We start from the raw sequence: 14,135 nt of genomic DNA, 5'->3' as shown, positions 1-14,135 counted from the left end.
TACATTCAAAACAATGTATATGTTTATTATAAAAATAATTATTTATATAAACAACAAACATTTGTTCAAATATCTAGAATACAGTTAAGATCCTTTTGGGTGGTAAGTCAACTAACTCATACACATAATGTACCTACTGAAATAAAGTCTTATTGATTTAAATGGGCCTGCTCTGAATTTTAAAAGCATTGAATGTCGCTTTTTATTTTTAGACTGCTTTCACAACTGTATATTGCTAAATATATATATACATATATATTTAGATGAGTCAATAAAAAATGTCAGTTCCTAAAACTGTAATGTTAATGGACACAGATGTATTTTCCCACTCTATGTATTAATCATTATCCTTTTAGTGTGAAGTAGAGCTGCAGTTTTCATGAGGATTTTTTTTAAATGTCAGCAGAGAATGTTTATATCTGTCATCGTCTGTCTTAACACACCACACTCCCAAGGAATGAATGAAATACATGCTAATAATAATGCAAATATAACCAAAAGCTATATATCTTTTTCAAAAGCCTCTTGCAAATTTGAATTCTAAACCTAATAATTTATCTTGTCATACAGATACATTTTGTTTTGCCATTTATATCCAGATTTTAGAAAAGTTCATTCAAAAGCTCTCCAGAAAACTTAGGTCTAGGTAAGGAAGCTTTGGTTTGCATTTAAAGCTAGCAGTCTAACAATTACATAAGAAGCTTGTAATCAGTATGTTTACGTATTTTAAAAAGTCAAGCTACAAGTTGACTCCATTTTCTTCTAATCATTTATGCATTCACTGCTCAGTTCCTGCTATTTGTCAAATATTCATGCAATAAGCAGCTCATTTTGGTATGGGTTTTAATTTGTGTGTTGCCAGAAGATTATTATTGGTGATTAAATCTGACACAAGTACCAAAACACGTTGACTTTTAAGGCCTTGGTATAATTGTTGTAAAACTTAAAAACTCCATGCACTGTTGTCTAGAAATAGACACCTGAAGATTTGATGTTTGCACTAAACTGAAGTTGATGCCCGCTTCCAATCCTGCCCATTGCCAATGTTTACTGTTAGGTTACTGTATTCTGAAAGAACAGTATTATTCCGAAAGCAAATTTAAAACTTTACTAAATTCACACTGAGCTACCATTAAATCCTTGCTCGATACAACTTTGGAGTCACTTATCAATATTTTTATTAAAATATCCTACTGACTTCAGAGGAGTAAATTAAGCAAACTTAAGCAAACTAAGTTTAATATACTAATTTCAGGGTTTGTTTCTCATCAGAGAATTGGTTTTCCTATTTTAGTTCTCAACAGTAGATGATGCAAACATGTTGGCTAGGATGTAAAGAAATGTAAACCTAGTTCTGTGTTCTCAGACACCCAACAAAACCAAACTGCTTTTGAAACTGAAAGGTGTTTCAAAAGCGGTATGTGATATGGTGTGACAGTCAGCTGATTAAAGGGAAAGGAAGAGTAGATTTCACTGAGCTGACTCAAGCCTTCTACATGAATCTCGGCAGCTCTATAAATTCCAGTCCCTGCTTCAGCATTTTTACATGCAGGACTGCACAATAAATATTGTCGCCAGGTAGTATAGTCTGATTTTAAGCTATTTTTAAGAACGCAGAACCGTTTTTAAATGACAGAAGAGAGTAACATGAAGTAACAGATTTTAAGAACTTGAGATCTCTCGCAGTCTCACTAGCTGTGAGCACCTGGAAGCCTGCAGCAGAGGCAAAATACAAGGCATATTCAAAACTACATATTTTATCAATGGTATCTTACTTCTGCAGTAAAAGGCAGCATGTTTCAGATAATACACAGAATTGAAAAACCAGTGGAAATGACACTAAAAACAGTGAATTCATTAGTAAGAGAATGTCAGAAAGGCAAATAGTATAACTGCAAGTCACTCAATGTTCTTATAAGAATGCAATTTTTAAAATCTTGACTTTTTCTTCTTCAAAAAATATCATCGTAGCCTTCTATAGCATCCTTGCTATTAGCAACAGCATAAAATTCACTACTGAACAAAGAAATCATCTCTTTGGATGGCTGAAACTGGTTGCAGCAAATCTTATTTCTGTGCATGTAAGCTCTGATCCTTAGAATATTTTCTAACAGGCTGTCCTGCGGCCTGTTCTTCAGCTTGTGCTTTATCAGATTCATTTGTGAAACTGTACACTCCACGGCTGCACTGCTGAAGGGCAGAGTGAGAAGTGCAAGGGCAAATAATCCTAGCTCAACAAAATCTTTATCTCCCACCTCATCTGCATGTTTTACAACCTCTACCCAGAACTGTTCTATCTGGCTATCTTCTGTGTTCGTCCAAGAAACTGTATCCAGATTCCTCCACTGTTGCTCCAATTGCAAGTGATCCCCTCTGTATAATGACAAAAACGACCAAGCTGAAAATGCAGGTCTTAGGGGACTCAGAACAACTGAAGGATTTAGAGCGGTGAGCGATTCAAGATGATCCACATTTGGGGGCAGGCGAAGCTTTATTTGGTTTGCAAGCTCAAAAACACAATCCCGACACGTCGTTTGAATGGCGTCCCTAATTTGGCAAGAGATTTTGGCTTCTGATAATTCCGAAAGGAACAGTTGCCCAAGATTAACTTCGGAGAGGGACAGGTAGTTTCGCTTGCTTCTAATGTCATAGTTCATTATGGATGACCATGTTGGAAAGGCAAAAGGCTTCACGACTCTCTGTAACAGAGTCTTGTAGAACATCACTAACTCAGTAATCAGTTTAACTGGATTAGCAGTTTCCAAAAGAAATACCGTATTTTTTGCACCATAACACTCACTTTTTTCCTCCTAGAAAGTAAGGGGAAATGTCTGTGCGTGTTATGGAGGGAATGCCTAGGGGTGGCATGCCTGCGGATTTTCCTCCTCTAAAAACTATGTGCGTGTTATGGTCGGGTGCGTGTTATAGAGCGAAAAATACGGTAACTTACTGAGCCTGTTTGCTTCCTGGACAAGAGGCTGCAGAAAAACCAGGTAAAGTCTGTTAAGAGGCTCAGAGTACATTTGATAGAGCAGTTCAGCACTGTAGTCCTTTTCAGTGTCTTTTACAGACTGAAAATGCAACTTCAGAGTATCATACAGGCTAAGTATTCTATTAATGCAGGGGCTCATAGACAGCCATCACGTGTCGGTAACTTGCAGCACCTTCAGGGCAACCTCTTCAACGTTGATTGCAGCATACAGTTCAGCGTACCGTTTCTGGTGAAACGTGCTTTGAGAAAACCACAAGTAGGTCTGCGCAACCATATATTCTAGGTTCAGGGGAAGCACATCGATAGCTCTCGATAAGCACAGATAAATGGAGTGGCATGTGCACTTAATAAAAACACCGCAAGGATTGAGTTCATAAAACTTTTTGAGCAGCGAATTTTTATGACCACATATACTTGCGCTGAGCCCATCGGCACCGATCCCAACACACTTCTGTATGTTGAGCTTATTTTCATTTAGGAATGATAAGAGGGCCTCTGTGATTAGATCAGTGTCACTGAAAGTAATTAACCCTACAAAGGAGGATACAATGTATTTCAGCTTGTCGCTGAAGTATCGCACCATCAAGCAAAGTTGCTTCTGCAAAGATGCGTCAGAACTTTTGTCAATGATCAAGGAGTAGTGTCCGTTGCCGATATCCCGAAGCAGCTCTTTGTGGACTGTAGGACCTATGATATCTCTTATAATTGTAGAGCACTTTGTCCTATGTAGGCTTATGTCTTTCTCGGCCATTCCACCAATAATACATCCCAGGTGATCAACAGTAAAAATGCTCATATGGCAAGCTATGTGTGTGGCTAATTTCAGAGCACACACATTTATGGAATCATTCATTTCCATATGCTTGAATTCATCGAACGTGTCCAGTTTGGCTCCAAATGACATTTCTTTTTCAAGTTGCCACTTTTCAAACTCATAGGAGTGTTTATCCACATTCATTGAAGGCTGTGAGAGCAACGCAACATGCTTCTTATGCTTCTTAGTTTTACTGTGTGACACAAGATCACTGTGGTGAGCTCTGATTTCACACATGCAGTATCTGCATGCGGCTTTTGACTCATCTCCTGGTACCCTCCGAACCCAGTCTTTTATTTTTTTTTTTTATTTTTTTTTAAATAATATTTATTAAAATTTTCAAAAAAAAGAAAATACAGAAAGCAAGAATTTACATATTTTCATATATCCTTATTTTCATATATCCGCTTTCTGGGACTCCCCCCTTCCCCCACCCCTACCATATTCCTTTTTCACATTGTTGGCTCCACAAGCTCTCAGTTCTAATTAAAAACTTAATTTGTTAAACCATTATTCGAATTTAAAATTTCTGCACTCCACATCAATACCCTTAATAAAACACAAAAAATTTCTTTCCCAAGGCCCACCCCATTTTCATTCCACAATTTCCCTTTTTTTAATAATAAAAACTCCCCACATAATAAAAGTATCAGAAATAAGAAATAAAGAGTATAATAGATAAGACAAAGCTAGTTCAAAAAAAGAAGTTAACAAGCCTTTGGATTATAGTTCTCCCCCCCTGTCCCCGGTTTAATTTCCCCCTGACCACCAAACCATGTTATCCGCCTGGGATTCTTACAATCCATAAATCACCTATTTCCCCCGACTCCTTGCTGGTTGTTTCTTTTCTTTTTTTTTTTTTTTCCCCTTTCATAAACATTTTTAGAACACTTAACTTCAGATCTGTAATAAAACTCCCCCCATTGTTCTTTCCAAATTGTAGTCCAGTTTCCTCTTGTTCCGCTGCTGAAACGTTCTAATTCAGAAGCTTAGTAAGTCTGCAGGGATTATTATTATTCAGGAACAAAAACTTGCGTTCAGTCCCTTCCTTTCTTCAATAGAAAATTCTATTGTCTCCTTTAGCTGAACACCCTGTAGACAAAATATTGTTTCCGTTTCGCAGCTTTCCCAGAAGATAACCAGTCCTGTAAAATTCCAAAGGTGTTTTTTTCACTTACGACCATCTTTGTAATGTCCCGAAACTCCTCTAGGGGGATTGTTATAACTTTGTCTTCTCTAGTCCAAAAGTCCGATTGTTATCCATATTTTCGCCATTTTGTATCCAAGTTTTAACAAATTGTAGCAAATTGTAACAAATTTAGCCAGCAAAGTTCTCATAATAAAATCCTCTCTGCTTTCCGACTTTGACAGCTACTTTGACAGCTGTCAAAATCTCCGACTCTTTTCACCAGGCTCTCTCTTCAATCACCCCGGTTCCCAGGGGGGGGGGGTTACGTTTCTTCTCCCTCAGTTCATCCTCCAGCACAGTTCTTATAATTCCCCATCGTGAAATTCTTAGTTTTTATCAGCAATACAAATCTTTTTGGACCTTGGTTGCCCCGTCCTTGTCTTGAAGGGTTTACAATAGGGGGGGGGACTGACTTCCTTTTTGGATCCCCCCCCGCTCGTATCCAATTCAAAAAGAAATTCTTTTTTTCCTCCTTTTAAACCCAGTTTCCAAATTACTCACGGGTTGTTGTCTAAAAATCCGAATTTTCAATAGAAGAAGTCAGCGCTCTCCGCCGGATGGCATGCGGCTGCGCTCGGCAGGGATAGCAGAGGACTCAAAGCACCACGCTTCTCCCCGGCACCCGATCCTTAGCCTTTAAAAAGGCTCCTTCACGAGTCGGGAGGGCGCTAGCGGTGCCAGCCGAGTCTCCATGTCCACGACCCTCGTGGCCGTGGTTTTTAAGGGTCCCCGCATCGCCGGTGCGGTAGGACCCAGCCCCTGCCGAGCAGACTCCCTCCGGAGCTCGGAGGGAGTCCGCCATTCGGCGATGGCGCCAACCCGGAAGTCCCCTCCGAACCCAGTCTTTTAATCCAGCTTCTCTTTCCCAGTCTCTGCAATACCTTTTACCGTACTTTTCCCACTTTCCAGTCTGCTTGTGAGCCATCACGGTAGCATGCTCACCAGCACTCTTTGTAAACAAAGCACTGTTTTCTCTCTGAAAACAAACCAGAAAATATTTTTTTAAATGAAGTTTTAAACCAAGTTTATTTTGCCCTTGTGAAAAAAACACACCGCACAGTAAAGATTGGCTTGTGCTATAACATTCCCACTAACAAAGGTGGTAGATTTGTTTTCCTAAAGCAGTCAAGTAATGACTGCCAAGTTCTGAATTCTGAAGGAGCATCTCCACCTCCATCGTTCTGCCCGGACTCTGAGGTCCAGCGCCGAGGGCCTTCTGGCGGTTCCCTCGCTGTGAGAAGCCAAGTTACAGGGAACCAGGCAGAGGGCCTTCTCGGTAGTGGCACCCACCCTGTGGAACGCCCCCCCACCAGATGTCAAAGAGAAAAATAACTATCAAACTTTTAGAATACATCTGAAGGCAGCCCTGTTTAGGGAAGCTTCTAATGTTTAATAGGTTATTGTACTTTAGTGTTTTGTTGGAAGCCGCCCAGAGTGGCTGGGGAAACCCAGCCAGATGGGCGGGGTATGAATAATAAATTATTATTATTATTATTATTATTATTATTATTATTATTAATTATATTATTATTATTATTATTAGGTGCCATCCCCACTCTCTGCCAAGTGGTACCAAGATCCCAGGGGTATTCCAGGCGCTCACCCAGGGTCTGTGCTCATTTGGAGAATTGAAGATGAGGTGGAGACAGTTGTAGCTTTAAGAAATATGATTTATTCACATATTTACACCTGAATTTGGATGGAGGGCGTCTAGATCTTACACTACGGTCATCTCCAGCAGGACTTGTTGCCCACAGCAGTGCAGCACTGGATTCCCAGCCAGCCTTCAGCCAACCTGCCCAAGATGGAGCTCAGTCTCCCCCACTTCTCCTTCCCAGCACACCTTGATAAAAACACTCTTTTCCTGTCACCTCTCTCACCACCCCATCACCTTGGCAACCTCTGTCTGCTCAAGATTCCTCTTAGATGGGCCATCAACGCCTTTGGCCATGTGCCTCTATCCCAGGTGAGGCCCTGGCTTGGAAAGGAAGCTTAGCCTGTATTTTCCCACTGGTCTGAATTCCTCCCCCCCCCAACCCAGAACAATATTTATCCATGTAGTATCTCAACTGCAAAGTTCGTGAAAGCTAATCACCATTGATTAAACATAGGAAGGAAACAATGTGTTGCTGTGAACGAGCTGATCAAAGTTTGTTCTAGCAGCAGGCAGCTGGGCGAGACCCGAAGAGTATTCAATTCCCACTTAGCCATGGACCACCGAATGGCCTTTGTCAAATCGTTGGTCTTATTCCTCCCATATAAGGGGAATACAAATGACTTCCGACAAAAACATAGATGCAGCCAGAGCAGGGGTGCCAACTTGAACAAAATATTGGGGAAGGGGGGCAGGTAAGCCCCACCCCACATAATAGATCACATGACACGGCACCCCCCATTTGAATGGCAATGCTTATCAGCTTGGGGGGCCTGGCCCCCTAAATTATTTTATGGGGGGCAAAGAGACCTCAGCCCCTACGAGTTTGGCTCCTATAAGCCAGAGATTGAGCCAGAGACCCTCTGCATCTAAGCTAGATGTTATATCATAGAGCCACAAGCCCTTCCCTGAAGTAAAAGAGTGAGATTCATAGCATTAACCTGCTATGAATGGAGCAACTAGCAGTAGATGCTACAGTTTTAGAAACGAAACAAGGCACAGCATTATTCATGTAGAGACCTACTGCACAACCAGAAAGAGGAATCTAGGGCAGGCATCCCCAAACGCAGCCCTCCAGCTGTTTTGGGACTACAATTCCCATCATCCCTGACCACTGGTCCTGTTAGCTAGGGATGATGGGAGTTGTAGTCCCACAACAGCTGGAGGGCCAAGTTTGGGGATACCTGATCTAGAGCCTCATTCCCAATGTGCAGTCATGGTGGTGCTTCAGAAGATACATAAATAAATACAAATATGATTAAATGGGACCTGCAACAAAATGTTGCAGTGGAACCTCCCTACCAGAGGTAGGAAAGTTTCAAGCAATGATTCCCTCCGTGCCAGCGGTTCCACTCCTCTTGACCTGCACCAATCTGTTTTTCTTTTATGGCTGCCAGTCTACATACCATGTGTTCATTCAGCTGCTTTAATAATCTTTTTTGCTTTAAATTAGCTAAAAAAACACTTTCCCAAACCTCAGGATCCCCTTAAGCGTTGCTGTTACAAAGAAAGAAAAAGAGGTTGATTGCTGTGTTCAGTGACAACTGAAAAACTCGAGCTCTGGCCAGGCTTGTAGTAGTAGCTTAGAGGCAGTCTTTTCTAGTACTGTATTGCTTCTCTTATAGTATTTGTTTTTTAAAGAAACAACCCATAAGCACCTGGCATTTCCCTGATCAAGTGAATCTCTCCCTTGGATACCTTTTCATGGCACTACGGAAACAATCTGGACGGGGAAAAAGAGAGAGAATGGAGCCTTTTTCTCTCCAAAGCCTTGATATATAAAATCTAGAAATCACCCCACTCTACCAGCGCGCTTGATATCCGTCCTGGCCACGAAGGAAGGCAAGCACAGAAACCAAGCGAGCTTACAAATTGGGGATCCAAACACATTTCTTTGTAAGCACCTACGTGACAGTCACCTTTCCACACTCGGGGGATGATGATGCCACGAGGCAAAAGTTATCAGGTTACGCGCATGCATGTATACATTACGAACCCATTCTGCAGCTGCCCGTTTGCAACTCGTGCCAAATCCTCGGAATCGGTTGATGTTTCTGCAAAGCCCCTTTCGTCCTCTGTCCCCCACCCCTACCCACGGAGCCTCTATGCGCCCTACTTTTAAGATCCCCGACTCCCTTACATCTTAGGCCGGCAGGAGAGATCAGAAGCCCTTTTGCAATGCAATTCCTTCCCAGCCGGCTGCAAGCACAGGCGCTTAGCCTCGAGTAGCGTGGAGAGGAACCCTCTCCATTCCGGAGACAGCAGCTTTCTGCCTTCACCCGTCCATTTCCTCTGCTAGCAACAATCCCGCTTTGGCTAAGGCCCAGCCAATGGAGCCGCTCTCCCGCCTAGCCCAGCCCAGGGAAGCGCGCTTTTTGGAGAGCGCATGGCGGGCAGTTGTGGAAGCGGCTGGCAGGTTTCTCCTCGCGGCTGCAGATGTGAATCCGGCGGAGACTGACCTGCTATTAAAGCCGAGTGGTAGTCCACTGGGCCCATCACCTCCTGGCAAATAGGAGTAGAAGAAATGGAGGCAGTGAGAGATTTTACTTTCTTGGGCTCCATGATCACTGCAGATGGTGACACCTGCTTCTTGGGAGAAAAGCAATGACAAACCTAGACAGCATCTTAAAAAGCAGAGAATTCACCTTGCCAACAAAGGTCAGTATAGTAAAAGCTATGGTTTTCCCAGTAGTGATGTATGGAAGTGAGAGCTGGACCATAAAGAAGGCTGATCGCCGAAGAATAGATGCTTTTGAATTATGGTGCTGGAGGAGACTCTTGAGAGTCCCATGGACTGCAAGAAGATCAAACCTATCCATTCTGAAGGAAATCAGCCCTGAGTCCTCACTGGAAGGACAGATCCTGAAGCTGAGGCTCCAATACTTTGGCCACCTCATGAGAAGAGAAGACTCCCTGGAAAAGACCCTGATGCTGGGAAAGATGGAGGGCACAAGGAGAAGGGGACGACAGAGGACGAGATGGTTGGATAGTGTTCTCGAAGCTACCAGCATGAGTTTGACTAAACTGCGGGAGGCAGTGGAAGACAGGAGTGCCTGGCGTGCTCTGGTCCATGGGGCCACGAAGAGTCGGACACGACTAAACAACAACAAACAACAAAGTCCATGTGGGTGGGTGCAGGGAAGAAGAAACGAGTTGGTTAGAGCAGGGCGATGGGAACACCAAGGTTGCTGGTTTGATCCCCGTTGGGAACATCTGCATATACCTGCATTGCACAGCAAACACTCTGGCACCGCGCAGCCGGACCTCCTCAGCACTCTGCTCAGCCTCAGGAACCCATCAGCACAGCAAAGAAAACATTCTTCTTCTTTTTTTGCATATAAATTTTTATTGTTTTCCTTACATAATCTTTTTTCAACAACATCCATCCATCAAAATATACAGTGGTACCTCGGGTTACATACGCTTCAGGTTACAGACTCTGCTAACCCAGAAATATTACCTCAGGTTAAGAACTTTGTTTCAGGATGAGAACAGAAATCGTGCCGCGGCAGCGGGAGGCCCCATTAGCTAAAGTGGTGCTTCAGGTTAAGAACAGCTTCAGGTTAAGAACAGACCTCAGGAACGAATTAAGTACTTAACCCGAGGTACCACTGTATACCCTTTTGCTCTGCCGAGCCATGACTTCCCTCCCTCCCTTCAGTTGGTATCCCTTGTCACATTTTTATCACATATTTTATTCTCGCATCTTATCTATTTTGCATTGTAGGTGTTACTTCAACCCTGCTAGTGTTTTTAAGTTTTTACAGTTCTCTTTTAAATACTCAAAAAATTTACTCCCAATTGTCCTGGAATCTCTGGTCATCCTGGTCCTTCCTGTCAATTTGGCTAATTCCATGTAATCTGTCATCTTCGCCTGCCACTCCGCAATGGTAGCAGCAAAGAAAACATTCTGGGCCATAACCTGTCATGGAATTCCACTCAGTATTGATCCAGAGCAGATTCCAGTGTATAAGTCAGGACCTCACACTTTTCCTTCTCTCACCTGTGGTTCTGTGGATATTGGCCTTCCTCTTCTTCCTGTGAGAAGCATGCTACTCTGGTAGCGGCAGCCCCATTGGACTCGTCAATGAATCTTCCTTGATTAATGCTAAAGAGGATAATAATTGTTTTGTGCAAGAGAAGGGGAAGCTGAAGACCTCCATGTCACTGAAATTCTACTCAGTATTGATCCAGAATAGATTCCAATGTATAGTTAGCAGAGTAAAACTTAAACAAGTTGCAGGATTCCCAAAAAATAGACCAGAGGCAATTATATTTCATTCAGCAGAGTTTTACTGCTACTGAAGACAAATGAGCATAATGGTCACAAATCCAATACATTCAGGATTGGCACTGTCCATAAGAAGTCCATTTGCTGCAGACTTAATTTAAACTTACAGTAACTTATAACAAGACTAAACCTTAACACTATATTCATAACACCACACCAGAAGGAAAGAAAGATAGAAAAGAGTGAAACCCAAGCTGCTTCTGTCCTATTTTTAGAGTCAGCATGACCTTGACAGAAGAGATAAGAGAACCAGTTTAAGCCAGCTGTACTCAGCTTCTCTGAAGGAATAACCCAAACATCATGAAGCTTCTGCTTGTTTCTTTCACGCAGACAAGCTTCCAGAACCCTCTTGAATTAAGTAGAATAGGAAAGATCTCTACACATCAGATCAATACTTTCTGCAACAAGAAATGCAGTTTTTTCTCCAACTTTTAGTTCAGATGCCAACAATCGCCTTCATCTATTTTTAATACATTGCACATGTACCAGCCACATTCATTTCTTCTTCTTTCCCTTACTTTTTTTTACTTCTCTCTCCTTGCTGTAGGCTTTGGTCACTGCTTCCCATTTTCTGTGTCCTTGTTTTTTAGTTTAGGAATTGTTTCTGCTGCACTTAGTATCATGGCTTTACGTGTTGGAAACCGATGTTGACATGGTTTACCATCTTCTGTCTTCAGCTGAATGAGCACTCTTCCTCTGTACTGTGCATGACGGTTCCACTCCCTGAGATTCATTTTGTTTTCCTCCAAAAACACATTAAGTCCAACTGCTGCACATACATCTTGAATTTCTGTAGATGTTGGATTTTCAACTGCTTTCTCAAGCGGTATTCCTTTTGGTATTGTCTTCTTGTTATTCACATAGGCAGGATATATGCAGATAAATCAAGACTTATCGGTGCCTTCCAAAGACTTTTATTGCCTTCCAAATGTTTCCTGTGTCAACTACTATTTCCCCTATACAGTCGTACCTCGGGTTACATACGCTTCAGGTTACATACGTTTCAGGTTACAGACTCTGCTAACCCAGAAATAGTGCTTCAGGTTAAGAACTTTGCTTTAGGATGAGAACAGAAATCGTGCTCCGGTGGCGCAGCAGCAGTAGGAGGCCCCATAGGCTAAAGTTGTGCTTCAGGTTAAGAACAGTTTCAGGTTAAGTAAGGACCTCTGGAATGAATTAAGTACTTAACCTGAGGTACCACTGTATTGCAAATTGGAGTTTTGCCCACTTTATGGAAGGGTTGTAGTTCAGATTGTTGTCATCCTCATATTGCAGGTGTGGAGCAAGGATCACAACAACCGTGTATCTTTACAGCATATTCTGGATGTGTGCAGGCGCTGATGTATACAGATTTATGACAAATCTTAAGCACCTATTCTATATAATCATCAGTTTCTCTGGTGCTTTACAAAGTTCAAGGGGACAAGTCCCTGCCCTGAGGACCTTACAGTCTAAGAATGGGAAACAACAAAGGGGAGGAAATGGAAGCACAGATAAACAGGGAAGCAATATGTAGTTATTTCAGTTACACATGCTTAGGCTTAGTTGCAGGCTGAGTAGGGCAAAGGAACTAGAGATGCAATTTTAAAAAAACCAAAAACCACCCCTCCACTCCAATCCATGTACAGGAGTTTAATGTTACTTCAGCACCGGAGATGGGAAAGAGTTCTACACCGCATCTCGGTAGCAGGTTAACTAGGGGTGTAGTACTAGCTCCATGGCAAGCACAGCTCTCACTTCCAACACCAGCCCATACCCCACCCACAGCACCTGTTGCCTTGGGGGGGGGGTGGCTGCCTAATGGAAGGGCCATTAGGAAATTTGAAGTAAGAGAGGTGGCATCACACAGGTGTTCTGAGCGGCAATTGTGAGCACATAGGGCAGCCAGGGAGCAGGAGACACTCAGGATCACGGAGCTCGGGAAATGATGATGATGAGTTATTGCATTGATATCCCACCTCCTTCCTCCAGAGCTCAAAGTGGCATTCATGGTTCTCCCCCTCATTTAATCTTGCAGCAACCCTGTAAGGTAGGGTAGGCTGAGAGGCAATGCCTGGCCCAATGTCATCCAGTGACCTATACAGCTGAGTTGGGATTTGAACTCTGGTTTCTCAGGTCCTAGTCTGACACCCTAAACATATTATATTATATTATATTATATTATATTATATTATATTATAATTATAATTATATTATATTATTATTAATTATATTAATTATATTATATTATACAAAAATATTAATGACAGTGCTTTTTTTCTTGAAAAAATGTTTAGGGGTCCTCTCATTTTTGACTCAAGAAAATCATCATTATATAGTTCAAATCAGGAAAAATACATACAGTAAATGGACAAAAGTACAAAGATTCACAAAATGTTTAGGGGTATGTGTACCCCTGCGTCCCCCCAGAAGAAAAGCAGATATGTATTGTATTGTATTGTATTATTACAATCCCACCCTTCATCTGAGGTTCACAGGGTAGTTTACAATATAAAATATAAAAATATTTCCAATATAAAAACACCAAAAATGTACTGTACTATAGTAACAAACAAAAACATTAACTCCCGCTCCAGACAGGGATGTGCTGGAGTACAAGAGACCCTCACTGCATGGAGTAGAAAAGCAAAATAGACAGATGTTTCAAGTGAGCTTACTTCTCTAACTGCCCATGTTTAAGGTTCTGAGATTATTATTTATTATCATATAATAATAAACTTCAGATGAAGGGCGGTATACAAATTTTATTTTATTTTATTTATTTATTTAGTGCCCTTCACCTACAGCTCACAGGGCAGGTTACAGCAGTTTTGAATTCAGTACAGTATTTAAAAGCAACTCCCCCCCCCCCCAAATCAGCTAATCAGTCATACTGAAACCAAGACAGGAGAGCAACCATATTAAACACAAGCGCTGCTCAGCTGAGATTCTCTATGAGCAGAAATGGAAGAAGTTGAAGGAAGTTCCCACCAAAGAAGAATGGACAAGCAAGGGGAAGGATTCAGCAAAATTACTGTTTTAAAAATGCTAAAATAAGGTAACCTGATGATAACTGTTTCATGGTTAGAAGCCCTTTTCGCACTTAAAAAAAATATATTGTAACATGATTAATTCACGAGCAGAACTTAGAGCTTATGAGCAGCAGAAATAACTAGAGGCTATTTGTGTTATGGTTACGCTAGAAAAGAGTGAAGG

At 41.8% G+C, this 14,135-nt stretch overlaps 1 long non-coding RNA gene across 1 annotated transcript; it reads right to left on the bottom strand.

The window, feature by feature from the left end:
- On the bottom strand, window positions 1-8,977 carry LOC308479996. The gene is made up of 3 exons (XR_013987915.1): window positions 8,790-8,977; window positions 5,815-5,971; window positions 1-4,072 (listed from the first exon to the last, which is right to left on the bottom strand). It is a non-coding gene; the product is annotated as an uncharacterized lncRNA (long non-coding RNA).
- Between the last annotated feature and the right edge of the window lie 5,158 nt (window positions 8,978-14,135).

Source organism: Podarcis pityusensis (genome assembly GCF_964106645.2).
Source record: "Podarcis pityusensis genome assembly, chromosome: 1".
Classification (NCBI taxonomy): Eukaryota; Metazoa; Chordata; class Lepidosauria; order Squamata; family Lacertidae; genus Podarcis; species Podarcis pityusensis.
The sequence above is the reverse complement of the archived record's forward strand: the minus strand, read 5'-3'. Positions and strand labels throughout refer to the sequence as shown.